This window comes from Somniosus microcephalus, chromosome 19 (assembly GCF_052327205.1).
Source record: "Somniosus microcephalus isolate GS21.2 chromosome 19, FLI_Smic_1.0, whole genome shotgun sequence".
NCBI lineage: Eukaryota > Metazoa > Chordata > Chondrichthyes > Squaliformes > Somniosidae > Somniosus > Somniosus microcephalus.
In genome coordinates this window covers 28,876,824-28,904,627 of record NC_141005.1, presented here as the reverse complement: position 1 = coordinate 28,904,627, position 27,804 = coordinate 28,876,824, and the positions used below count along the sequence as shown (strand labels likewise).

The 27,804-nt window shown below is 46.3% G+C and overlaps 1 protein-coding gene across 4 annotated transcripts in view; it reads right to left on the bottom strand.

Moving 5' to 3' along the window:
• The window catches only part of ttc28 (tetratricopeptide repeat domain 28), an 859,201-nt gene that overhangs the window by 589,649 nt on the left and 241,748 nt on the right, over positions 1-27,804 (bottom strand). The gene's annotated exons all lie outside the window — the stretch shown is intronic.

Here is a 27,804-nt window from a genome sequence, read left to right as displayed (position 1 = left end):
ACCCACAATGCTGTTAGGAAGGGAGTTCCAGGATTTTGGCCCAGCGACAGTGAAGGAACGGCGATACAGGTCCAAGTCAGGATGGTGTGTGGCTTGGAGGGGAACTTGTAGGTGGTGATGTTCCCATGCATCTGCTGCCCTTGTCCTTCTAAGTGGTCGAGGCCGCGGGTTTGGAAGGTGCTGTTGCAGGAGCTTTGGCGAGTTGCTGCAGTGCAGCTTGTAGATGGTACACACTGCAGCCACAGTGCGCCGGTGGTGGAGGGAGTGAATGTTGAAGGTGGTGGATGGAGTGCCAATCAAGCGGGCTGCTTTATCCTGAATGGTGTCGAGCTTCTTGAGTGTTGTTGGAGCTGCACTCATCCAGACAAGTGGAGAGTATTCCATCACACTCCTGACTTGTGCCTTGTAGATGGTGGAAAGGCTTTGGGGAGTCAGGAGGTGAGACACTCGCCGCAGAATTCCCAACCTCTGGCCTGCTCTTGTAGCCACAGTATTTATATGGCTGGTCCAGTTCAGTTTCTGATCAATGGTAACCCCCAGGATGTTGATAGTGGGGGATTCAGCGATGGTAATGCTATTGAATGTCAAGGGGAGATGGTTAGAGTCTCACTTGTTGGAGATGGTCATTGCCTGGCACTTGTGTGGTGCGAATGTTACTTGCCACTTGTCAGCCCAAGTCTGAATGTTGTCCAGGTCTTGCTGCATATGGACACGGACTGCGTCAGTATCTGACGAGTCTCGAATGGTGCTGAACAGTGTGCAATCATCAGCGAACATCCCCACTTCTGACCTTATGATGGAGGGAAGGTCATTGATGAAACAGCTGAAGATGGTTGGGCCCAGGACACTGCCCTGAGGAACTCCTGCAGTGATGTCATGTGATTGAGATGAGTGACCTCCAACAACCACAGCCAACTTCCTTTGTGCTAGGTATGATTCCAACCAATGGAGAGTTTTCCCCTTGATTCCCATTGACTTCAGTTTTGCTAGGGCTCCTTGATGCCACACTCGATCAAATGCTGCCTTGATGTCAAGGGCAGTCACTCTCACCTCACCTCTTGAGTTCAGCTCTTTTGTCCATGTTTGGACCAAGGCTGTAATGAGGTCAGGAGCTGAGTGGCCCTGGCGGAACCCAAACTGGGCGTCAGTTAGCAGGTTATTGCTGAGTAAGTGCCGCTTGATAGCACTGTCGACGACACCTTCCATCACTTTGCTGACGATTGAGAGTAGACTGATGGGACGGTAATTGTGTGATATGTTTATGCATAAATTTATTAATGGAGTTTGCAATATTTTGTGGTCTCTTTCATTTCACCTTTGTGCCCAGGAGGACGCTGTGATATGGCATGACATAGGGATGGTATGATGGGCATGTGGTGAGCAAAAGGGATCTGGGGTTTAAGTCATCCTGGTGTGGGGCTGGAGATCTGTTTGGAGGAGGAGGCAGAGTTCTATGACCACCACCTTGGTGATACGGAGCCGTCTAATACACTGCTCCTCACTTAATTGAAGGTAGGAGAGGTGCTGTCGGAATACCCTCGGAGGGTAAGACCTCCTGGTGAGAGCCCTGATGTCCCTCCTCATCCATGCTCCTGTATTTCTGGATGTCTATGCTCCCTCTGCCGTAGATCCTGGAGGGTGAGGTGGCATGCCAGTACGCCCCCATTAATGTTGCCAAGTGTAGCAGTTTGAATCTTTATTGTTCAAATGTAACCACTTTGCACTTGCCAGAAGACTGCTGATAAAAAAGAAGCTTGAAATTACTCATACAAACTCATCCACTGGGTGAAACTGACAAGAAACCACTGAAACTAACCTGCCCGGACAGCTGCGAGTGATTAATGTTGCTGCTATTAAATAACGTCGCTGGAGCCGGCTTCCTGCAGCTGTGCGCCAGCTCTCCATGTCGCTGTCTGGTCGAGGCATAAAGGTAAATGTCGACAATGAATTTTCCAGATTGGGCACCCAGCTCACCGACGTCACGATCTGCCTGATGTTGAAGTCCCCGGCCGTACCTCGTACCGGCGGCACAACGGGGGGGGGGGGGGGGGGCCGGATTTGCCATGCGCCGCTGGATTCGTCTCGCCCGGCTCTACTGCATCAGCACCCCGTTCCCACCCTCTGCAGGCACTAACGGGAGCCACTAACCTACCGAATTTTTCCCCCAACGATTCCATGGCCGGCATTTCAAAATAATATAAAGCAACTATCTGACAGGTACGCACTTGCTGAGATTATTATGTCTGTATTTTTTTAAACTACTTTTTGGGGATGGGGAGTTAATGAATGCTGTCAAATATTGTTACACATCTTCCTTCAGCTGGGAAGGAGGGATGGTCTGGCTCTCAGTCTTCTCCACAGCTACCATCAATGGCACTCTGTGATCACTTCAAAGTAGGTGTGCTTCTGTTGGATCGGACTGGTGCATCTATCAGCATCACTGTTGACAGTGACACTCACTTCCAAGTAGTTGTAGGAAGGCTCCCAGTGACAGACAGACCTGGGATTCAGTCCTGAGACCATCTGTTTAGTTGGAAAGAAGGCACTCCACCATCTGTGCCACCGCAGAACTTCGTAAGTACATTAGCTTTTGTTTTGGAATTTTTAATACTCTTATCAATCAAAATCTAAAAATTGTTGCTGCTGAGGCACAAAGTAAATCTTGAAAACTATTGGATGGCAGAATTATTTTCCATATGAAGTTTAATTGAGGTTAAAAAAATTATCTGCAGTCAAGATTTTGGATTCGCCCAGTATTCTTTGTAGTGGCATTGGCTTGTCTTGGTAGGCTTCCCAGATGGATCAGTGAGTTTGTAGCTGAGCCACACTACACACTAGAAAGTCCCAGGTTTGATTCCTAGTTTGTGCTGATTTAGCTAACCTCACTCCGAGCTGGGATAGAGGCATTCAAATTGGTTTCAGTGATCTTTGTTGGGGGGGGGGTGTTGTGGGGGGGAGGAGTGAGCCAGGACATTGAGGCAGGATAAGTTTGGGCTTGGCTGTGATGCCCCTGCAGCTGAATATCTTAGCAACACTCACCAGCCAGTCTCAACGCATGAATAATAGGCACATGGCTAGGGTACTGGAGGGGTAATGACCCAATGGAACTGTATTCTTGTAAGAAGCCATACCTTCAGGAGAGGACAGGAAGGGAGAAAAAATAACTTATCTTGCCGATAGTAAATATGTTATGGTAATAATCACAGAAAGTATGAATGAGACAACTGTTGTCCCTCCAGTGCTCCAATGGAAATAAGATATGCAAGCTCACAGTGCTCCCATATATAAATATACACTGGTAAAAAATGAAATACTTTTTCTAAACAGCACTGTTTTCTCAGGCTATTGGCATCACATACTTGATACATTCATCGATTTTCATATGATGATGTAATCTCTGTGGTTCCAAAAACTTGTTTAAAAACAAATCTGCTATCTAATGGTTAGCTGGATTGAGAAGTATCATGCTGCTTATTTTCTAAAAAAGTGTTAGTAAGGCCAAATGCTTTTAAAGGAGCAGTCTCAATAGTTTGGGGAGTTTTGTCGGTAAATTCAGTTCTTGGAAAAGTACCAAAATTACCCGTGGCAAAATTCCTCTGCACTGACCAGTTAAAGTGGAACTTTATTGAAGTTGTAAGTATTGTTAATGGTGCATACTTACTCCTTTAAAAAAAAATTCTAGATTAATTTTTTAATAAATTCGCAACTGCAGGACACCATGGGGAAAGCCTTTTTTTCCCCCCCACTCAGTATTTGCCATGCTGTGTGGATGCCAATAATAATGAACAATAACATTTCTTACAGGATACGTGACAACAGGACCTTGATAAACAGATGAATACACTGGGACAAGATAAAACAATAAAGACATTTCAGCTACATTGAAATAATACTGGATAGATTTTACTGGACAATATATACGTACAACAACATCGCTTCCTTATAGAATAATAGATTCCTGGGAGTGATTACGATACAATAATTTAATAAAGGTGTTTGGATGACATCATCAACCATAAAAACTAAGCTCGCGTTACTTAAAGCTGTCATCTGAACTCTGGGATTAGATAATTGCTTTGAAGTCACTCCAAGGACATTTTTTTTTGACAATATATAATCTTTTATGCCCATTTTATGTGGTCATCACTATGGATACCAACTTCTGGTGTACTTTTTGATATTGATATGCAATGAAGTATGAGACCATTACAGGAACATTGCAATTGTATTTTAAAATGATACTGGTGGAGGATACTGGTGTAGTACCTGTAGCATTTTTTTTTTTTATTCGTTCAAGGGATGTGGGCGTCGCTGGCAAGGCCAGCATTTATTGCCCATCCCTAATTGCCCTTGAGAAGGTGGTGGTGAGCCGCCTTGAACCGCTGCAGTCCGTGTGGTGAAGCTACTCCCACAGTGCTGTTAGGGAGGGAGTTCCAGGATTTTGACCCAGCGACGATGAAGGATCGGCGATATACTTCCAAGTCAGGATGGTGTGTGACTTGGAGGGGAACTTGGAGGTGGTGGTGTTCCCATGCGCCTGCTGCCCTTGTCCTTCTAGGTGGAAGAGGTCACGGGTTTGGGAGGTGCTGCCGAAGAAGCCTTGGCGAGTTGCTGCAGTGCATCTTGTAGATGGTACACACTGCAGCCACAGTACGCGCCGGTAGTGGAGGGAGTGAAAGTTTCAGGTGGTGGATGGGGTGCCAATCAAGCGGGTTGCTTTGTCCTGGATGGTGTATAGCTTCTTGAGTGTTGTTGGAGCTGCACTCATCCAGGCAAGTGGAGAGTATTCCATCACACTCTTTACTTGTGCCTTGTAGATAGTGGAAAGGCTTTGGAGAGTCAGGAGGTGAGACACTCGCCGCAGAATACCTAGCCTCTGACCTGCTCTTGTTGCCACGGTATTTATGTGGCTGATGCAGTTAAGTTCCTGGTCAATGGTGACCCCCAGGATGTTGACGGTGGGGGGTTAGGTGACGTTAATGCCATTGAATGATATGGGGCCGAGGTTAGACTCTCACTTGTTGGAGATAGTCATTGCTGGCACTTCTATGGCGTGAATGTTACCTGCCACTTATCAGCCCAAGCCTGAACGTTGTCCAGGTCTTGTTGCATGCGGGCATGGACTGCTTCATTATCTGAGGAGTTGCAAATGGCGCTGAACACTGTGCAGCCATCAGCAAACAACCCCATTTCTGACCTTATGATGAAGGAAAGGTCATTGATGAAGCAGCTGAAGATGGTTGGGCCGAGGACACTGCCCTGAAGAACTCCTGCAGCGATGTCCTGGGGCTGTGATGAGCGTGCAATAAAATGAAGTAGACTAGTGTTGATTTGCGCTCACAATACTTCACATGCTAGGTTTCCAATCTCAGCCAGGTCACTGTGTGGAAGCAATGGGAAGATGCTAGTTTCTTCCTCACAAGAGAGGGGGAAAATCAGAAAGAGAACCATCCTTCAACCATTCGCATACATCTCCTGGAAACTGGCTTCAGATCAGCAATGGCAAAGAGTCGGGAACAAGGCAAAGACCTAGGAACTAATTGCCTACTCTGCACAATCATGGATGACGCATTGAAACCCAGGAAAAGAGGAAAATAATTTTATTTTTTTTAATTGTTAGTGATACCTCACAAAAACAAATTCTACTCTGGCAAGCACAGGGGCCAAGAAGAAACTCATGTTTTTGTAGCAGAACGGAGGGTCTCGCATGATTGCATGCTCTGTCCTTAGCTTACTTTTTTTCTTAAAAGCATGCCACCAAAAAACAATAAACTACCCTGGTTTTTACTGAGAAAACAATCAAAGCAATATTAGCATATTTGCACAAAACACCCCAGGCCACTATTAAATGCATGTACACTGGGAGAAATCACCGTTTCCTCTTGCAGTGATTTGAAGGAAGCAGAGTAATGGGTGGAATGCTGGCAGTAAGCAACTCAGACTTGACACAGCACTGTTGAAGCAAGGTCTAACTATAAAACAACATGTCCCCCGAAGCTATAACCACTCCTCCAGCTTTAGTAACATGCTTCTTATGGTGCTACTGAAACGTCGCCTTTACTCATTCTTGCAAGCGTCCCATCAACCAATATTAAGAGGACCATTGACAGGCTCCCAAATGCAGCAAGAAAAGAGTGCCAAAATAGAATCTTTTTCTTTCAAAATGGTGACTAAGAGTACTGTAACTTCCACTTCATCATTCCCATTATTTCCTCTATAAACATAACACACTTAATTGAATACATTTACTTGCAGTAACTGTCGACTTGCATAAAACTTTGGCCTTCAGATGATTTTTCAGTTCCTTATATTTGTACTTTATCACAGTTTGGTTTTCAGATCGGCAGCACCTCCCAAACCCGCGACCTCTTCCGCCAAGAAGGACATGGGCAGCAGGCGCACGGGAACCCCACCACCTCCAAGTCACACACCATCCTGACTTAGAAGTATATCGCCGATCCTTCATCGTCACTGGGTCAAAATCCTGGAACTCCCTCCCGAACAGCACTGTGGGAGTACCTTCACCACACGGACTGCAGCGGTTCAAGAAGGCGGCTCACCACCACCTTCTCGAGGGCAATTAGGGATGAGCAATAAATGCTGGCCTTGCCAGCGACGCCCACAACCCATTAACAAATTTAAAAAAATCTAACCAGCATCGTTTTAGCTAACAATGATTAGTATCGGGGAGTAAAATCACTTGAAAATTAAATCCGTTATTTCAAAGTGTGAACGATTTTCTTCAAATGCTTTAGAAATAACAGCCTAAATTAAAAAACAAGTGAAGATTTGCACTGAAAGATTGCAATATGTGGTTTATTCTCCATTTGTTACAATGGAGATTGCTTCATTAAATACTCAGTTCCATCCCAACATTAGGAAACTAAGGGGGAGTGTTGTGGGTAAAAGTAATAAAATTAAATAAATCATGAAGTTGTACAAACATAGCAGAAGTCAAGTAGATAAATGTTAGTGATTTTCTTTGTGCATCTTTGAAAAATTGCAGGTAGTCAAGTTTGACCGCAGTATTCTACTGAGCAATCTCCAATTGATTTTAGCAATTTCTGGGAGCCAGTGAACCATAAGGATGCACATATCAGGCTAGATTGGAAGATCAGGGCGTTAGTAATTGTTTGGTGCATACATTGGTCTTCGCTGTTAAGATTTTTAAGTTACAGTCTTTAATTACATGACATTTTTTCTGGTAACCGAGAAGCAAAGACATTGTTAATGGCGAGCTTCAAGTATGAGATGAACTGGAAAGTAACTAATTCTGGTTATACTAGTATTTTAAAAAATGAAAATACACCCAGTCTTCCCAATCCTTAAAAAAAATATCCAGGCAAACTTGCTGTTTGACTGTGGAGGCATTGCAACCAAGCCGATTTCAATCCTCACCTGACATCTAGTTGCAGAGAAGGTTGGGTTTGCTTCTGATGGTCCGATGATAAAATAGCTCAATGACACTCATTGTACAGTTGTGATGTGCTGGCTATGATGGCACACAGTCAAATAGCTTGCTGACACTTGGGGCTCGATTTCGATAGAGGCGGCGGGTTGAGGGCGGGCCCGCTGCTCGGCAGCTTTCGGACCCGCTCCTGGATGCCGCCGGCCCGCAGTTCTGATTTTTGCTTCATTGGCCTCGTTACGGCCAACGTGCAGGTCCCTCCAGGCAATTGCTTGGAGCATGTGAATTTCTCGCGTCTGATGACGCGTTTCTGGAGTAAAAATTTAAAGGAGCCGTCATGAATCTTATCATGACTTATGAAGTAACACTGGGCAGCCAGCTGGTGGCGCCGTCCAAGGAGTATAAATACTCGGGCGTGGGCCCAGCTTGCTCAGGATGTTTCTGTAACCAGGAACTAGTGATGTAACTAGAAGTCTCATGGTTTTGAAACAGTTGATTAAAGCCTTGTTTTATACTCAAACCAAGCCCTCAGTAGTCTTTTTACATCAGGAGCCATGTCCCCTTTGCAAGAAATGTAAGTGGAATGGCTTGGTGCTGTATTATATAGAAAGGGGAGTTGACAGCGGCTGGTGCGAACACAAATAATGGATTGAAATTGCTGGTCATATTATTCCAGAAAGGCATTTATGATTTTTTTATGTACCAATGTAGTATGTGACTAAGAAATTAAAAAGATGCCAGATGTTTTCCAATCATTGGCTTAGTAAAATTAATGCTTTTTTCTCAAAGATGCTGGCTGCTGCAGGAATGGCAGCCCCAAAAAGGCTGCACCCAGGTTCAAAGAGGGCTCCCTCCATGCTCTTGTGCAGGGAGTTAAAGGACGTCAGGAGGCCCCCTTCCCTGGAAACAGAAGGAGGAGGCCTCCTCAGCAAACCAAGACAGCTTGGCTGCAAATTGCTGAGGAGGTGAGTTTGAGGTCTGTGTGCAGACACACATGGGTTCAGTGTGGAGAAAGGTTTAATGATCTGCTGCGATCACCTAAAGTGTGGCCTCTGTGTTCTGGGAAATGGAAGTTCAAGAGGGCTCAGGGCGAATGCCATGTAGAATGTTGGTGGTGACACTGAGTGCTTTAGACGACAGATGATGCCTGGGGTTTTAAGGATGTCGGACTTATATTCATCTCCATGTGTCAGCCACCTGTGGTTGAAGCTCAAGCTTGCGCGAATCTGGCATGGATGAGTGCATCCCTTGCCTGACGGCCAGCAATGTGTTCGCCTGCTGTTGGATCCAGCCCTGCAAAGTGTCACTCCCTGTCCTCCTCCTCATCCTCTTCCATTATAACAGTGACTCCACTTCAAAAGTATTCATTGACTGTAAAGCGCTTTGAAACGTTCAGTGATCGTGAAAGGCACAAGTCTTCCTTTCTTTCTTCCTTCCTCATCCTCTTCCTCCGAGGAGGCTGTATGCTGAGCCACTTGTTCATGTGCCTGCATTAAGCTGTGCTGCTGTGCAGACCACGGTGATTCTGGACTCCCTGGCTGGTACATATGGCAAGGCTCCTCTAGATCTGGCGAGGTATCGGAAGCGCATTTTGAGCAAGCCGATGGTTTGCTCGATGATGCTTCTGGTGGATATGTGGCTCTCATTGTAGCGCACCTCAGCATCGTTTGATGACCTCCTCATATGTGTCATAAGCCACTTTTTCAGGGGATAGCCCTCGCCGCCAAAAAGCCATCCGGAAAGCTGGTTTGGCGGATGGACGAGCTAAGGCACAGTAGACTGGTGCAGGATGAAGGAGTCATGGCAACTGCCAGGGTACTTTGCGCAAACATGCAGGATGATCTTCCTGTGGTTACACGCCAGCTGGACGTTCAGGGAGTGGAATCCCTTGCGGTTAACAAATACAGCTGGGTTGTGATAGGGGGCCCTAATGGCTACATGTGTGCAGTCAATGACACCCTGCACCATTGGCAAGCCTGCCATATTGGCAAAGCCAACAGGATGCGCCATCACACTTGGGCCGAGAAGTGGATATAATTGTGGGCCTTTGCAAAGAGGGCATCGGTGGCCTGCGCGATGCAGGTGTGTGGGCCGACTGGGAGATGCCGCTTATGTCTGCTGCTGATCCCTGGAAGGAACCCGTGTAAAGAAGTTGATTGCGGTGGTGACTTTGACAGCCACTGGTAAGGAGTATCCACATGCTCCTCGGGGCTCCAGGTGTTGGTGTAGCATTGCGCAGATGTCTGCGACAGGGGGGTTGATTTTGCCAATGGGGAGCTTTTGGAGGCGGGACTCCCACTTGTCGGGTTTCAGTCCCGCCTCCATCAACTTCTGGCCAACCCACGCTATTTTCCCTTGATTGACCTTGTTAAGCCCGCCCAGCGGGCTTAGCAGACCAATTAAGGGAAAGCCGGTTGCAAAGAACGTCAACCTATGACGTTTCATCTGTCAAAAATTTTTGACAGATGAATTGTCATCGTTTGACAGCTCTGTGAAGCTGTGAAACACTGACAATCTCTGTAGTTTGATGAGTTCTTGAATTCAATACCTCATCAAACCTCTTTCTTTTGCAGAAATTAGATGGTTGTTGCATTGGAGAATGCAACAGCCATCTGTCATCTCTACCACGGAGGTGTGAGACTCTCCGCATCCCCAACGATTGAAGCCTGCAGGAAGAAAGTCTCAGCTTCCTTTGGCACTGCTGTTCAGTCATGCTGAGGAAGCTGATCCTCTGCCTGTACACTTTTCCCTAACACTTTGCACTTACCTCAGATACTCACCTCTCCACACTTGCACCCATCACTTACCTCCACAGCACACTTTTGAACCCCTCCAACCCCCACAGACCCCCTACTCGCCTTGGTGACCCTGGTGGGGTTTCGGAGCCTTCGGGAAGCCCGCACTTGAGGGCAAAAAGGGGATAATCTTATTTTCTACCTGTTAACAGGCAGTTAAGTGGCTGTAATCCCTTGCCTTCTCCAACGAGATGGGACCCGGCGCGGGACGGCTACCCGCCTCCTGGCAAGATGGCTTGGAGGCGGGTTGGGGGTGGGTCCGGCAGTCCCGCCTCCAAACCCGCCTCCCCAGGGCTGGCAAAATCGCCCCCTATGTCTCTCGAAAGTCTCAGCTTCCTTTGGCACTGCTGCTCAGTCATGCTGAGGAAGCTGATCCTCTGCCTGTAAACCCTGTGTTGGGGGTATCTCCTGCGGCGAGGTGCAGCCCTGCGCTGACACACTGCTCTGTGCATCATCAGGTGGGTGAAGAGGAGATTGGCGCTCCTGGTGCTGGTGCTGCTGGTTGTGGTGTTGCTGCGGCTGCTCTTCCTCCGAATCTGACAACCAGGGTGAGAGGATATAAATGTTTCCCATCCCGAACCTATAGGTTTCACTTGAGGCAAGAAGCTTGCAAGCGCACACTAGAAGTGGCCTGAAATTATTCCTATCAGGTCACACTGCAGGTGGCTGTCAGCTTGAACAGTCAAGGTCAGTAGATTTGCAAAATCTTATACCAAACCTCCAACAACAAGGTTGTTGCATTTGAATGTCAGCTATGTTACAGGAGCGCTTTTAAAGTGCTGGACCAATTACTACAAATCATGTCCTCGAGAAACTCGTCTCCTTGAACCTGGCCTGTTTCTGACAAGACGGGAAACAGGAGCCAGAGGCACGAAAATGGGAAACCACCATCAAAATAGGATTAGCAAGGCAGTTAATAGGCTCTTAACTGTCTTAACTACCTGTCCCACCGGTTGGAGTCAGGTCAGTTTGGGAGCAGCTGAACAGACGCTCACAAAAATCGGGTGGGGGCGGGTTGGGTGTCTGAAGCCATTTTTTCCGATTTTCGCTGCCAACCCTCCTCCAAACCCGCCTCCTCAGGGCTACTAAAATTGAGCCCTTAGTCTATAGCACAATTCACAGTCCAAAGAGGAATCATTCTGTTAAATCTACAAATTTGATAGTTTCATACAGTTATAGAAATGATACTTGGGAGCACCATAACTAAGCCCAATCCGGTCTTCTTCGCCTGACATACATGTGTGGATGTCAGATGAGGACAGAACTGAGCTTGGTTGCGATTCCTCGGCGGGCAACAGCGCTCGCATTCTACGCTCACATCTGAAGTACCAAACGCTGCCAAGGCCCAAAGAATCAGATCCCAGAATAAATCACTGCCTTCACCAGAGGTGACACAACTAAGGGCGGGGGGGGGGGGGGGGGCGGACATCAAAACTTACAATAAAAACTTGTAAAACCCAATAGTCATTAAAGGATGGTAGTTTTTTTCTGAAGGTAGTAAATTGAAAATAGTTATGTCCAAATAAGAATTTGAGGTACATTTTGGTCTAAACGTCCTGTCCTCAGCTGACGTTGCACACGTGCACTTCGAGGAGGGTAGTCACTGGATAAGCTCTCAAGACCAAGAGCCCGGCCCAATTTTTCTCCTCCATATCCAGGACACTGAGGCCAACTGTAGTTGCCGTTAATATAACAAACCTTCGCTAAGTTGTAAGATTCAAAGAAACAACCTACCATTAAAATCTAGTGTATTACTGACCTTCACATCTAATATCCTGTATATCAATCATGCTAAATGCGCAAGGGCATGATAATTTGACTTACTCATTGCTAACTCATAGCTGTAACTACCGAAAAAGCAAAGACTTGGACTGGTTAATCAGGAGGACTGACAGTGTAATATCTTTAGTGATAGCCATGTTACAAGCTGAAAGTGCACTTGACTGCCTGAATCCATCTCGTTCCGGTTTCTGTCCAAAGTGAGAGAAACTACAGGGGAGGGAGAGAGTGAGTGCTCCCAATTAAATCCATATTAGCAAAAAAATTGCCCATATCATCAAAGTTTACCAGAGGTACCTAAGCTAGTAATAGCAAACTTTATAAATTCAAGGCTTAATGCATCCCTTATTAATGTTCGAGGATTTAACACTGTGAATGTTTACGCTCAGTTTCATTGTCAAAATTGCAATGTTCCCAGTTCATAATGGACTGTATTCATGATAGAGTTTGTTGAATTTCAAACATGCTGTTCTGTTCAACCCCTGACAATGTTCATTGAAAAAAATCACCTGAAGAGAGACTGCCCACACAATGTTGGCAACAAAGTGCAAGGTGTAAATTAAGGATTTAGATTTTTGAGCTCTGTATTTTACGAACGACCTAGTCGATGTTGGAATGCAAGATAAGTGAAATTACTGTTCACTTTTATTTTGTATTTGCAGATTTTTCACTCAACTGTAAGTGTTCGCATTTCAAAGATGATAGTCCACTTAATGTCGTGTCTTCAGCAAAAATGTTCAAAAGGTTTGTTGCACTGGAGAATTGCTCAAATTTACAGAAGTATCCTATAGGTGGGGCTGCTGTACAGGTTGGGAACACTCTGCAACCTGGGTTTGTGAAGAGTGAATGTTAGCAGACCATGACTTATAACAGGGGGCTGCTGGTTCCTCGCATTTTCTAAGATGTACTTTCCCAAACTGGCACGGACCACTCAGCAATAACCGAGTTCGAAACAAAAGCAAAAGAATATATATATTTTCTTTGCGGATAAGATGGAGAGGCATCATGATTTGACCCTTCCTCTCACTCGGAAGAGCATCTTTCGCGGAATGGCAATGTGCTACACAAGTCATTCCTTACGCCACACTTATTTTTTTTAAAAATAGAAACTGTATTTCTGTAAACTGGCCAATCCATTAGGAAAAAAATGGGCAGTACAATGAGGAATTTATGATTTGAAAACAAGTGCAAATTGTGCTTTTCATGGGTCTCAGACTCGACTCATTTAATCCAAAGAATGAAAGAGAAGGAAGTTTGAAATCTGTTGGGTGGTGTAAACTCAGGCCAGCACAACATGTGCCTCTGAGCATAGTAACACTATATTTCAAAATTGCACTTTACCATACATTCTCGATGTGTTTAAATTCCATTCCCAGGGCGATTTCCAACGGCTATTATTGTCAGGAAATTCAATGTTCTGGCACGAGAGAATCTTTGCTAACACAGTATGTGATGAAATGAAAATTCCTCCATCTTCCCAAACGTTAAACGTTTGTGGATGATACTGGCTGTGGATAGCATTTTAAGTCCTATTCAGTTTGTAGAAAAATCCTTAGGTGGGAAATGTCAAGAAATGAGCCATCTGTTTGATTCGCCTACCTTAGGATAACAAAAGGGTTAGTCTCTCCTTCGATCTTAGGTGTCTGGGTGATGTTCCCATTTAACCATTTAGTCTAATTTGACCGATTGTTCTGTCATCGACTTTGGATCTCATCTACAAAGGCCATAGGTCAAATCTCCTCTTCAAGGGTCACCAATACTTTTATTCAAGGACAAAGACTTTTTGAGGGTCAGAGGTAATTGCAAACAAAATTTGCATTTTCTTGTAAATTGAGGATGTCAGATAAATTTACATTATTTTGCATTCCCTATACATACAAGAAAGACTGGTATCAATCTAGAATTTGTTTGTGTCATGTTTTTCTAAATTTTGAGCCTACTACACCGACATTTTTGAATTTTATATATTTTATTACTCATTTCTCCGTCCATCAGGGTCCATGTTCAGTTCTCTGCAGAATAGACTTCAGAATTAACAAAAAATATTCACCGGGGACTTGGTGACACAGTCTGTTAGAACTCTGACCTTTCACCTCTGGGACCCAAGCTCGAAATCCAGTAGAGATAAGATGAAAGTACCCTTTCTCTTTGATGGCTGGTAATTTTTCCTGAAGTGAAATGAATTTGGGCAGTCTTAATTCAGCTCCCAATAGGCACAAGTTCACAGCAGAAAATTTCCCATCACAATTGGGATTAATTGATTACAATCTGGACCACAGCCAGGCTGTAGTGAGGGCTAACTTGCACTGCCAGAGTCTCCATCTGTCCATTTACCTCTTTCTCTCCTGCACGTGTCATCTCTATGCTCCAGTGTATTGCAGTCAGGAGCATTTACTTCCTTTGCTGAGGGTGATATCTTTTCTCCAAAGTATCTTCCCCTTCTTTTCGTTGGACAGGTAGGTTATAGTCTCTGAAGCTGGCTGCTGATGTGCAGATATAATGGGATACATTTTCCTCCCATTGATTATGAATGGGGAAAAATCTAGCCGATTATTATTTCTCTTCCCTGGAGGGAAGCATCTCCTCCCTGTTGCTCCAAACACAGTAATAATCAATATGTTGACTTCTAGGCATTTTGCATTTATTCAAAACTTTGCCAACCAACCCTCATTTGTATTTTCTCCCATTTGCAACACAGCTGAACACTAATGCTACTAACGTATAAGCTTCAACGGTGTCAAAGTAAGATTCAGAGTTTCACTCTGAACAACAACAACTTGCATTTATATAATATTTTTTAATGTAGGTGTTTCTTCTTCTTCTTAGGCAGTCCCTCGGAATTGAGGATGACCTGCTTCCACATTAAAAATGAGTTCTCCGGTGACTGATGAGTCCAATGCGGGACCTACAGTCTCTGTCACAGGTGGGGCAGACAGTGGTTGAAGGGACGGGTGGGTGGGGTGCTTGGGTTGATGTGCGCTCCTTGCGCTTGTCTTCCGCTTGCTCCTGGCGAAGAATCTCGAGGTGTTCGGCACCTTCCCGGACGCTTCTTCTCCACTTTGTGCGGTCTTGGGCCAGGGATTCCCAGGTGTCGGTGGGGATGTTACACTTTTTCAAGGAGGCTTTGAGGGTGTCCTTGAAGCGTTTCCTCTGCCCACCTGGGGCTCTCTTGCCGTGCCGGAGCTCCGAGTAGAGCGCTTGTTTTGGGAGTCTCGTATCAGGCATGCGGACAATGTGACCCGTCCATCGGGGCTGATCGAACGTGGTCAAAGCTTCGATGCTGGGGATGTTGGCCTGAGCAAGAACACTGACGTTGGTGCGCCTATCCTGCCGATGGATTTGCAGGATCTTGCGGAGGCAGTGTTGCTGGTACCTCTCCAGTGCTTTGAGGTGCCTTCTGCACAGGAGCATTATCAAACAAAATTTGACACCGGGTCAAAGAGGTAGGTTTTAAGGAACGTCTTAAAGCAGGAGGGAGAGGTTAGAGAGGCGGAAAGGTTTAGAATGGGAATTCCGGAGTAAGTAAACTCAAAAAATAGATCATTGGGACCTGCACCAGGAAATATTAACAAAACCTCATGGCTATGCCTAACTGTTACAGTCTCTTTTTCTGCATCAAGCTATTAGAAGTTCCAGCTATTCTAAATCAGTGGCCCAAAGGTAATCCTCCACGTGGCATAAACAAGCCTATTGTATAAAATAGCAAATCCTCTGACTCACCCTGGCTGGTGCCACCAGAGATCTACGAGCACGTATTATATATCTGTACAACACACCAGTAGATTTCCTGTGACATGGCTTATGGTGAATTGGAAGCTGGTTCCTTTACCAATATGCTCAATTTGTATTTCATTCTTTTTAACACACACATGGTAGGCTAGATGTACCAGGTTGGAGGTAGGTACTTGGTGCTTAGCAGCATCGAAGGGAGGGCTCATAGGGTTTAGTGTGACTGGGGAGCCTGGACTTTGACCGCAATGGGGGCTGGGGTGGTGGTAGTTGACGTAAGAAAACTCACTAAGCACTTGGTTGAGTATAAAACAAGGCTTTAATCAACTGTTTCACAACCATGGGATTCTAGTTACATCACTAGTTCCTGGTTACAAAAACGTCCTGGGCAAGCTGGGCTCACGCCCAAGTATTTATACTCCTTGGACGGCGCCACCAGCTGCCCACCCAGTGTTATTTCATGAGTCATTTCTTCATGAATGATAAGATTCATGACATTCTTCCCGCCCGAAAGATTTGGAAGTCCGACGACTTCCTTCTAGCGGATTAGACAGACCACGAATAGCCGCAGTCTTTTAGGTCTTTGTTTGTGGCTGGAAGGCACGTCTCCTCTGACCCTGTCTTGGTCCCTGGGTCGCTTGGTCCGTACAGGTAGATCGACAGGGTCCGTGTCGCCTTGATCGACCCGAGGGAGACTGGGGAGATCGTGACTCCGGGTGCGGGTCCCCACAGGCGCAGAGCTGGCTTCATCTTGTTTGGTAGCCAGGGATTGACCGGCGTCCTGGCTTTGGGTGGCAATCCTGCGGGGAGCGCTCGGCTCCCCGAGTTGATCCGGTGGAGTAGCTGGCAGATCCCTTGATGTCCCAGGTAGGGCGTCATCCTCAAAGGAGCGCAGAGTGTCGGCATCATTACTGTGGGTCCCTCTATCAGTTGGGTGCGTGGGACCGGTTGGACAGGGAGCCAGATCTCAGAGTGAAACGGTGGACTCCCGGCCATCAGGGTACCGCACGTGCGTGTATGTGGGATTAACGTCTGTTAGTTCCATCTCCTCGACGAGGGGATCGTTTTTGGGAGATCGGACGAATCTTCGGAGCAGCATGGGGCCGGGAGCTGCCAACCATGACGGTAGGGACGTCCCATGAGTGGAACGACGCTGGAACCTGAAGAATCGCTCGCGAGGAGTGACATTGGTGGACGTAGAAAGAAGAGACCTAATGGAATGCAACACGTCAGGGAGCACAGTTTCCCACTGCTGGTCTGGTAGGTTGCGTGACCTCAGTGCAAGACGAACAGCGTTCCAAATGATAGCGTTGTATCTCTCAACCTGTCTGTTACCGATGGGATGAAACGGTGTCATTTTGCTTGTGGCGATTCCCCGTTGGGAAAGATAACTTTTGAGTTCGCTTGACATGAAGGAGGGACCCCGATCAGAGTGGATGAAATTGGCCGTACCGCAAAGGGAAAAGACTTGATCGAGGCATTTGATCACTGTGGAAGTAAACATATTGGGACAGGGGAAAGCAAAGGGAAAGCGTGAATACTCGTCCACCATAGTAAGTAAGTAGGTGTTTCGCGTTGAGGAAGGCAATGGCCCTTTAATTCAATGCTGAATCGCTGCATAGGCTGTATAGCGTGTATGAGCGAGCCATCCGATGGACGCAAGAATTGCGGTTTTAATTCCACACAAATTCTACAGGTGGAGCATGTTCTTTTCACATCTTCCGTAGAAGATGGGAGATTTTTAGATCGCACAAAGTGCAACATACGGGTAACGCCAGGATGGCATAAGTCAGTATGAAGATCCGTAAGAGTCGAAGTTGACATAGAAGAGCAAAATGCACGCGTGAGGGTATCCGGGGCTACATTCTCTTTGCCGGGTCGATACTGTATGGTGTAGCCAAAGGCAGCCAATTCCATCCTCCAGAGTTGTATTTTGTTATTCTTGATCTTAGTGCTGTTGTGTCCGAGTATCAATAATACACGGACTGCAGGAGAACAATAATAACAGGTATTTACTGAACAGAGGGTAAACTTAAGACTGAAGTACAGAAGCCTGCTATGGCTTTATATACAGGTGTGGTCACTGCCGGTACTGCAGTATAAAATCAGTTCTTCTCTTAAAGGCACATACACAACAATTCCTCCCCTTTTAGATAAACAGTACATAACATTCATTTAACAACTAAATAATAGCTATTTACAATTACAATTTTCTCTGTACTATATACATCAACTGAAATAATCATTTATAAGTTCAGTCTTTGAGGAGGCTTCCTGATCCTGACTGGATAGCGCCTTTCTCGAGTATCCTGTTCTTGCGGCGGAGTCGATTCTGGCTCATTGTCATTGGTTGGTTCGTCAGCTTCCAATACCCCTGCTTCTGAGGTAGACGCAATCTGTACTTCGGGTTCATTACCAGGTGCACATGCTCGTGGTATGGGTTTGGCTTGTTCCTGTGACTCTAGAATCTGGTCAGCATGGTGTCTCATGATGCTCTCTCCAATGTCCACTGTGTACATTAGTGGTCCCTGCTGTGTGCATATCGTTCCTGGCTGCCATTTTTCTGTTCGGTAGTCGCGGGTCAAGACTGGTTGCCCTATCTTGAAGCTCCTGGTTGGCTTCTCATTGATGTGCTGGAATTGCTTATCCTCAACATCTCGTCTTATGTTTGGTTTGAGCAAATCCAGGCGACATCTTAGCCTTCGGTTGAAGAACATTATGGCTGGAGCTTGGTTGGTGACTGCATGTGTCGCATTCCGGTAAGCAAACAAGAAATTATCCACCTTGTGTTGTAGTGGTATGTCGTCGTTATACATCGCCTTTATTGCCTTTTTAAAGGTCTGAACAAACCTCTCAGCCAATCCATTTGTGGCTGGATGATATGGGGCAGATGTGTAATGTTTCACCCCATTATTCCTCAGAAACCTCCGGAAATCCTCGGACACAAACTGTGGCCCATTGTCGGAGCAAATCTGTTCTTGCAAGCCATTCCTGGCGAAGATGGTCCGTAGGACTGCAATAGTTTTCTCCGTGGTGGTGGAGGACATTTTGATGACCTCTGGCCATTTCGAATGGGCGTCCACGGCGATTAGAAACATTGAGTCCATAAATGGACCAGCAAAATCAATGTGTACCCGTTGCCATGGAGATGAGGGCCACTCCCATGGGTGTAGCGGGGCCTGTGGTGGAGCGTTTTGGACCTTCTGGCATCCTGTGCATCTCTTGGTCATATCCTCGATTTCTTTATCGATTCCCGGCCACCACACAAACGCCCTGGCTAGGCTCTTCATTTTTACCCCTCCCAGATGACCCTCATGAAACTCATTGAGCACTCTATCTCTCAACTTGGGTGGAATTACCACTCGGGATCCACACATCAAGGTCCCCCGGCACACTGACAGCTGTTCTCTCCTTGGCGAGAATGCTGGCAACAGTGAGTCGCCATGTGCTGGCCATCCCTTCACCGTCAAATCATAGACCCGAGAGAGTGTCGGGTCATTTCGGGTTTCCTTCTCTATACTTGAGTTTGTAACAGGTAGACATTCGACTATGGTCGCATGGAATATCTCAACAGGGTCCACTGCAGGTGCTTCCTCTACCGTAGGCAACGGTAGGCGCGACAGCCCATCAGCGTTTCCATGCTGTTTCGTACCCTTGTACTCTATGTCGTACTGATGCGCCCCTAGAAAAAGTGACCATCTTTGCAGCCGTTGCGCCGTCATCACCGGAACGCCCTTCTTTGGGTTAAAAATGGAGACCAGCGGCTGATGATCAGTCAGTAGGGTGAATTTCTGCCCGTGCAGATAGTGATTGAACTTCTTCACCCCCCACACCAGGCTGAGGGCCTCCCTGTCAATCTGGGCGTAGTTACGCTCGGCTAAGGTTAATGAGCGTGACGCAAAGGCTATTGGCCTCTCTGAACCGTCAAGGAATTTGTGTGACAGCACCGCTCCAATGCCGTAGGGAGACGCATCACATGCCAACCGAATCGGTAGTGTTGGATTGTAGTGCGCCAATACTTCTTTTGAAGTGATTAGGCATTTACATTTCTGAAAGGCACGCTTACACTCATCACTCCATTTCCATGTTACTCCAGTTTGCAGCAGGGCGTTCAGTGGGTGCAGAATTGTAGATAAATTCGGCAAGAACTTATGGTAGTAGTTCACCAACCCGAGAAACGACTTCAGTTGCGACACATTTTCCGGTGCTGGAGCCTTGACTACAACCTCAATCTTGTCTGGCGACTTATGCAACCCTTCCTCATCAATCATGTGACCACAATACGAGATTTGTCTCCTGAAGAACTCGCATTTGGGGCTGTTGGCTCGTAGCCCATATTCTTGTAATCTAGTGAGCACCTGCTCCAGGTTGGCAAGGTGTTCACTGTCATTTTCGCCCGTAACCAGGATGTCGTCCAAATAACACTGGGTCCCCGGGATCCCTTGCAGGACTTGTTCCATCGCCCTCTGCCAAATAGCCGGGGCTGATGCTACCCCGAATACCAGTCGATTGTACTGGTAAAGGCCTTTGTGAGTGTTTATCGTGAGGTATTTCCTAGATGCTTCTTCCACCTCCATTTGTAGATACGCTTGGGCCAGATCAATCTTCGTAAAGCGTTTCCCTCCAGATAGTAAGGCGAAAATATCTTCTATCTGTGGAAGCGGATATTGTACTGTGTGCAGGACTGGGTTCACAGTTACCTTGAAGTCCCCGCAGATGCGAACCTTCTTCGGCTCCCCAGGCGTGCTGCTCAATGATTTCTTCATTACAGGAACGATGGGTGTGGCCCACTCGCTCCAGTCCACCTTGGACAGCACACCTGAACGCTCTAGACTCTCCAGCTCTGCTTCAACGGCTGGGCGGATCACGTACGGTACCGGTCTGGCCGTAAAAAATTTTGGGTTTGCGTTATCTTCGATTTTTATCGTTGCCGTTACTCCTTTTAGAGTCCCAAGTCCTTGTTGGAACACCTCTTTCGCGTCAGTTAGAATTTTTGACAGTCGTCCAGGTGTGACGTCATCATCCTTTTTGTCAGTCACAGTTAGCGCCTGAATGGAATGTCAATCCAATTGTATTTTTCGGATCCATTCACATCCCAATAATGGTGGTCCTCCATCTTGTAGTATATATAGATACAGTTTCTGTGTTTCCTTGCCGTTGTATTCAACTGGCACCCTTATTTTTCCTCTGGGGTAGACTTTTTGCCCCGTGTATGTCTTCAATACAATGGATGTGTCCTTCAAAGGTATGTGTGAGAATAGCCGCTCATAGTCTCGTCGATTCATGACAGTTAGGGCTGATCCTGTGTCCAATTCCATCTTTACTTGGGACCCTGCTATCATGAGGGTGACCCAAATGGTTCGGTGATCCTCCTTTGCTATCACGTTGTGTAACTTTAGACAACTTAGTCTCCTGTTCCCGGAGTCATTATCACTCTCCTGATCTTCCGAACTACTGTCAGTCATTTTTTTTTACTTTCTTGTACTTTTCCTTAGTAGTTCTTGTAGTGTTGGTTTTCTTTCCCGACCTGCAGACTCTTGCTATGTGTCCCATTTTCCCACATTGCCTGCATACTTTGTCCTTAAACCAGCAGTCCTTCTGATCATGGGTTGTTCTGCCGCAGCGATAGCACTTTTCTGCTCCATACGCCATTTCGTTAGCGCTGTATTCTTGTGGTTTCTGTTGTATTTCCGCAGCTCCCCGTGCTGCTGCTTCGTAGGATACTGCCACGCTGAAAGCCTGTTCTAGCGTCAGGTCCTTTTCCGAAAGTAGTCGTTTCTGAGTTCCTTCACTCTGGAGCCCGCAGACAAACTCATCCCTTAAGGTGTCTGCCAGTCCTGCTCCGAATTGGCAGTGCTTCGATAACTTGCGTAGTTCCGTAAGATAGTCAGCATTGCTCTCATCTTTGTGCTGGTTTCTTTTATGGAACTTGAATCTTTCTGCTATCAGCAGCGGTGTAGGGTTTAGGTGTTCTTGTAAGATATTAACAATCTCTTCAAAACTTTTCTCCATTGGTTTAGCTGGGGTAATTAAATTCCGCAATAGGCCGTACGTTCTCACGCCCATTAAATTTAATAATACCGACGCCTTCTTTCCATCGGCCACCTCATTTGCCTTGCAGTACACTTCAATTCTTTCCACATACGTGGTCCAGTCTTCTACCTCGTTGTCGAAAGCAGTGATAATGCCACTCTTCGGCATCTTGGGTGATTTAAAATGGCGCCTCCCGCGCTTTTTCTTCTTCCCCAATAGATTAAAATGGCGCCTCCCGCGCTTTTCCTTCTTCCCCAATGGAATAAAATGGCACCTCCCGCGCTTTTCCTTCTTCCCCTTGCTGCCACGCTGCTCCTAGCGTTCTACAGGGTAATGGCGGCGACCCGCGGCTTCGACGCGTCTCACTTTTCCTTCCCCTCGTTTTATTTTCTCTACGCTGCCCAGTTCTTGAGCACCGACCGCGCCCTGTGCGCTCCACCCTCTCTCTCTCTCTTTTCCTCCCGACGATGCTGCACGGCCCCTTTGCAGAGGCGCTTGATCGAGCTCGAGCCCACCGCAGTCCGGAAGGGTCAGCGCACTACCTGCTACCGGCACGATTTGCTGGAACACCTTGACTGGGGAGCCAAGCCCAGCTCTCCACAGCCTTCCCTGCAATTCTCCGAACTCCGATGGATCCTTGGGCGGTTGCCCGCGGTCGACACCCGTTGCTCTGACTTCGACCTCCAAGAAGCTTCTTCTCAGGGAAAGATCCCCGTGAGGTGATGCAGTACTGCAGGTGAGTTCGAACCTGCTCATCGCCAGTGTAGTGTCCGAGTATCAGTAATACACGGACTGCAGGAGAACAATAACATGTATTTACTGAACAGAGGGTAAACTTAAGACTGAAGTACAGAAGCCTGCTATGGCTTTATATGCAGGTGTGGTCACTGCCGGTACTGTAGTATAAAATCAGTTCTCTCTTAAAGGTACATACACAACAAGTGCGTTTCCTGTTATCCAACATAAAGGCCACGGAGCACTGATTGGTTATAAACGTGAAATGGCGATGAGCAAAAAAATGACTCCATTTATGTACTGCTTCAATGATAGCCGTAGCCTCCTCCTCGACAGGAGGATAATGGAGCTTGCTACCCTGCAAAGTTCTGGACAGAAATGCAACGGGTCGACCACCTTGATTAGCCGAGATCACCACCTCCGATGCATCGCACTCGACCACGAAAGGAAGATTTTCATCGATGGAACGAAGCATGGCTTTTTCCAGTTGTCGCTTGAGGAGGTTGAAAGCTGAAATAGCCGTTGCCTCCAATAGAAATGACTTCACGTGAATCAGGGGCTGGATCTTGTTGGAGAAGTGGGGTATCCACTTCACATAATAGGTGAACATGCCGGGTGCCCAACGAAGAGAGCCGAGATTCGTAGGGGGAGGGAGCTCCTGAAGCGGACGAAGTCGCTCCGGATCCGGTTTGATGACACCGTTGCCCACCCAGTAGCCAAGGATGTTGACTGATGGTACTGATTTCACAGATTTGGACTCATTGAATGTTAAGTTGCGATGACGGAGAACGTCAAAAAATTTCTGGAGGTTGGCATCACGCTCCTTCTGGTCATGACCAGCAATGGTGATATTATCTAGATATGGAAAAGTGTCCGTTAAGTTCTCCTGTTTGACTAGGCTATCCATTGCCCGTTGGAAGACGGCCACCCCATTGGTGACCCCAAATGGAAGGCGACAAAACTAGTAAAGCCGACCATTGGCCTCAAAGGCCGTATACTTTTTGTCAGAGTCCTTTAACGGTACTTGATGGTATGTGCTCTTTAAATCAAAAGTTGGTAATACCTTCTTTTCGGCAAGGTTGTTGGCCATCTCATCGATGCATGGTAGTGGGTAGGAATCCAGGTTGGTATACTGGTTAATAGTTTGCGAGTAATCGATGCAAAGACGTTTCTTGTGTTGCTTCAGAGGATTTTTAACGACGACAACTTGAGCCCGGGACTAGGGACAAGGTCACTGGCAAGGCTTGGAAGCTAAGCAAAGCCAGGCCTGGTTAATACCTGGAGGGGTGACCATCAGGGAAGACCAGGTGCAGAAGGTCACGGAAGGAGCCCCGAGTAGGGGCGGTTGGTGAGAAGGTCACGGAAGGAGCCCCGGGAGGGGCGGCTGGTGAGCAGGCCCGGGCGTTGGGCTGAAGATTGTCGGACAGGAGGAATGGTGGAAATGGAATGGCGGCGCGCACAGACGCAGCGGCTTTGCTTCTCCCAGGACGGTGCTATTTACGTTTAATGTTAATGTTATTTGTACTGGACTCATGGGAGCTTGCAAGATCACATTTCGTTGTTCATGTACTTGTGCATTGTACAATGACAATAAAGTTGAATAATTATTAATTATTATTAAGATGAACATGGCTCAATGATACTGTCAGCTAGAAGGTGAGAGATTTCTGCCTCGAAAACGGATCGATCATCTTGGCTGAAACGTCGTGATTTAATGACTAACATCGGGGGGAAAGATTGACAAACAAGGAGGGCTCGTCGAGCGAAGCCGCCGAAAGCGCACAAAACGGTACTTTGGAAATAGTAAGCTCCGGCTTTGACCCGCCAAACTCGAAAGTGAGTCTTTTGTGTTGTTTCTGGAAATCCTGTCCCAGGAGCACATCACTGCATAGGTTTTTGAGCACCCCGAGCCGGGTGGAGAAATAAGTACGGCCATTGAGAATAAGGTCGACAAGACAAAGGCCGGAAGAGTTGGTGATCAGTGTCGTCAGAGCCATTGCAATTTCCCTGTCCGAGGGGTAAATACGCAGTTTTAACTTACTGACATCCCACTCACTAATGAAGCTGTCAGAGCTGCATGAGTCGATTAGTGCGCTCAAAATGTGTCCATTTACTGAAACCTTCGTGGTTGCATGGGACTGATTTTGGGGAAAAACAGCTGTGATGGGAGGAGGAGCAGTTTTACCCTTGACAGCTGTAACCTTAGTAGTGGTTCTTGGGGGAGGAGCAGTTTTATAGATAGTAGCTGCAAAACTAACAGGAGCTCTCGACTGGTATACCTTAGAAAAGTGGCCTTTCTTACTAACAGAGGCTCTTGACTGGCATACCTTAGAAAAGTGACCTATCTTGCTGCAATGATTGCAGGTTGCGTTACGAGCAAGACAAAATTTCCTATAATGGAATGCACCTCCACAGAAGAAACACTTCCTTCCAGATTGCCAAGATGCCACGAGGGCAGGGTTGTCATCAGTGAAGGCTTCTAGGGTAGGATTGTCATCAGCTAAGTTAGAGTCATCATCAGTGAGGGCTTCCGCCCGAGACCTATTGAAGGAGTCATTAAAAGTGATAGCAGCAGCCCGTGCGCGTGGTACAAGATAGGTATCTGCATTTCTCTTTGCTAAGTCCAGGGAACATGCCTGGTCATAGGCAGCCTGTAACTCGAGGGTTTTATTCTCCAACAGACGCTGGCGTATGAAGGGAGACATAATCCCATTAATAAAGGAATCACAAATTAGCTCCTTCTGGTACTGCTCAGCTGTGACAGCTTTAAGATTACAATCCTTGCTGAGCCTGCAAAGCTTTTGAAGGAATTCGTCAAGTGATTCCCCGGGTTGTTGTTGAGTTGTGGCCAGTAGATGGCGAGCAAAAATTTTGTTTGGAGCCTTAACATATAGTCGTTGTAATATTAGGATAGCGGAGTCATAGTCTACACAGTCTTCGATATAGTCAAACACATGAGGAGATACATAATTGGCAAGTATCTCTAATTTATCAGGAACATTCTTACCACAAACCCTGAGGAAGTTGCTGAAGGTACGATACCAGTGTTTTCATACCTTAGCAGTTGTAGGTGAATTCGGGTCCAGGTCAAGACGGGCGGGTCTGAGTAGTTTGTCCATGATGGATTGATTATTATGTCGGAGTTCCTTTTACAGTAGAAGTCGTAGCTGGCTGTTCCCGAAATCACTCAGAACGTGGAGCCGATATCCAGTTGATTAAATTGACGTAAGAAAACTCACTAAGCACTTGGTTGAGTATAAAACAAGGCTTTAATCAACTGTTTCACAACCATGGGATTCTAGTTACATCACTAGTTCCTGGTTACAAAAACATCCTGGGCAAGCTGGGCCCACGCCTGAGTATTTATACTCCTTGGACGGCGCCACCAGCTGGCCGCCCAGTGTTATTTCTTCATGAATGATAAGAGTCATGACAGTAGTCATGGAGTTTGGCAGAACTGGAGTGGGCGCCCTGGTGTATGTGGTACTTTGGTGGATATGCAGTGGTTTTGCAACACACTGGACAGTACAGTGTAGCATGGGGTGGGGAGGGTCTGGCAACACTAAGTGGAGGGACCCATGATCTGTCAGTAGTGGGGTGGGGTGCCTGGGTTGCTGCAGCAATGGGGAGTAGTCCTAGTCTTTGTAGGCACTAGAGAGTGGGTTCCTAGAATTGGCAGCATTAGGATCACTCCTGGGATCTTGCAGAATTCCGAGCTAAATATGCACTTTGAAAACAAACATCTCGTTTTTCAGTTCAGTGCTGGGAGACAGACCAAGAGTAGAAAGGAACGACCCAAGTGGCTTAGAGCTATGGCCAGGGATGGAGGAGGGGTCAAATAATCGTGGTGGTGGTAACAGGCGGGAACAAGAATAGTGGGTGGGCAGAAGGGTTAGGTAGGAGACACATTCAAAAATTAAAAATGAGTTTTTAGATACTGAAAATGTTAAATTAAAATTAAAAAATTCCTGAAATTACGAAAACCTCAGGTAGGTGTCCACAGCACCTTCTTGGTTGGAGAAGAACCTTGGAAGTAGCCAACAGTGCCACCTACCTTGGAGACCAAGCATGGAGGTCTCAGTTGAGGTAAATAAAGTCAACAGGACCACATTAGCATGAGGGAAATAACATGACAAGAAAGGCTTTACTGGAAGTAAGCGTCACTGTTTCAGGAAGTGCATGAATACTAAAGACTTTTAATTTTTATGCATATTATTTCACGGCTTAAAATGCTCGTTATTTATAAATTTTCTAGCTAGTTGTCACAATACATTCTGGTATTGTCATTCCTTAGGAGGAGGGTAAAGTCTACAACTTCCATGATGCAGCACACACACAATTTCTCCACCAGAGCTTGAACTTGCTGTCCTTGGCTAGCTGGTGTTATGTGATGTGTGTTGCCCTGGAGCACTCTGGGTAATGTAGTTCTACAGGAGTGGGGCAAGACTCCCATAACAGGTTTTTATTTGCAAAGTGGTGGTTACTTTAAAGCCGAAATATTTTGCATTCAAGAAATTTGCCTGGCACCATGCATGTTGGAGAGCTATGGGCAACGGGCCCACAGTTTTTTAACATGTACTGGCAGTGGAGGCTGCTCGTTGTTATGCGTACTTGGGAAATTACCCCTTAACTGCATTTTTCTCTGTGCTACTACGAGGGCCTCAAATGATGTTTAACCCAAAGATGTGCCCTGGTTAAATGTTCTTAAACAAATGGGATGAAACTGCGCTGTGCGATATTCATAACAAATACATCAGTGCCATTTAAAATTAATGGGTTTATGCCTTCTTTTTTAAATAGCGGCCAAAGAATTTCATAGAAATGTGTGAGCACATTCATTACCAACACTGCACAATGCAAGTTCAACCCAAAAAGCTCCCTACACTAGCGTAACATTTTCATTCTCTGGCACCTTCTTGTGACCACTCTGAGCCAGGGTGTGTTGAAAGACAGCACTGATTTGCTTCAACATCCACTTAGGTAAGTACAGCTAAAATATCATGGGCTTACCAGACACAGTTATCACAGCTTGCCAGATCAGTTACAAATTCTGTTTAAGATAAAAACACACTATCGGGAGTGGGGAATAAGCTCCTGAGCCCCAAACCCAATGGGTCGTCCCCATGTTATTGATATTTCAATACGAGTTCATGTCAACTGAATGAAGTGTGTTTTTTTTCACTTTAACAGCAATCATGTTTATTAGCTGCAGTCTGGATGCATGCTAGCAAAAGTCTCAGACAGCTAATACTATTATCTCTTTATATAAAAAAAAATACTATTATCTCTTTCATTGACCATCTGAAACTGCAAGCACTCAAGTGT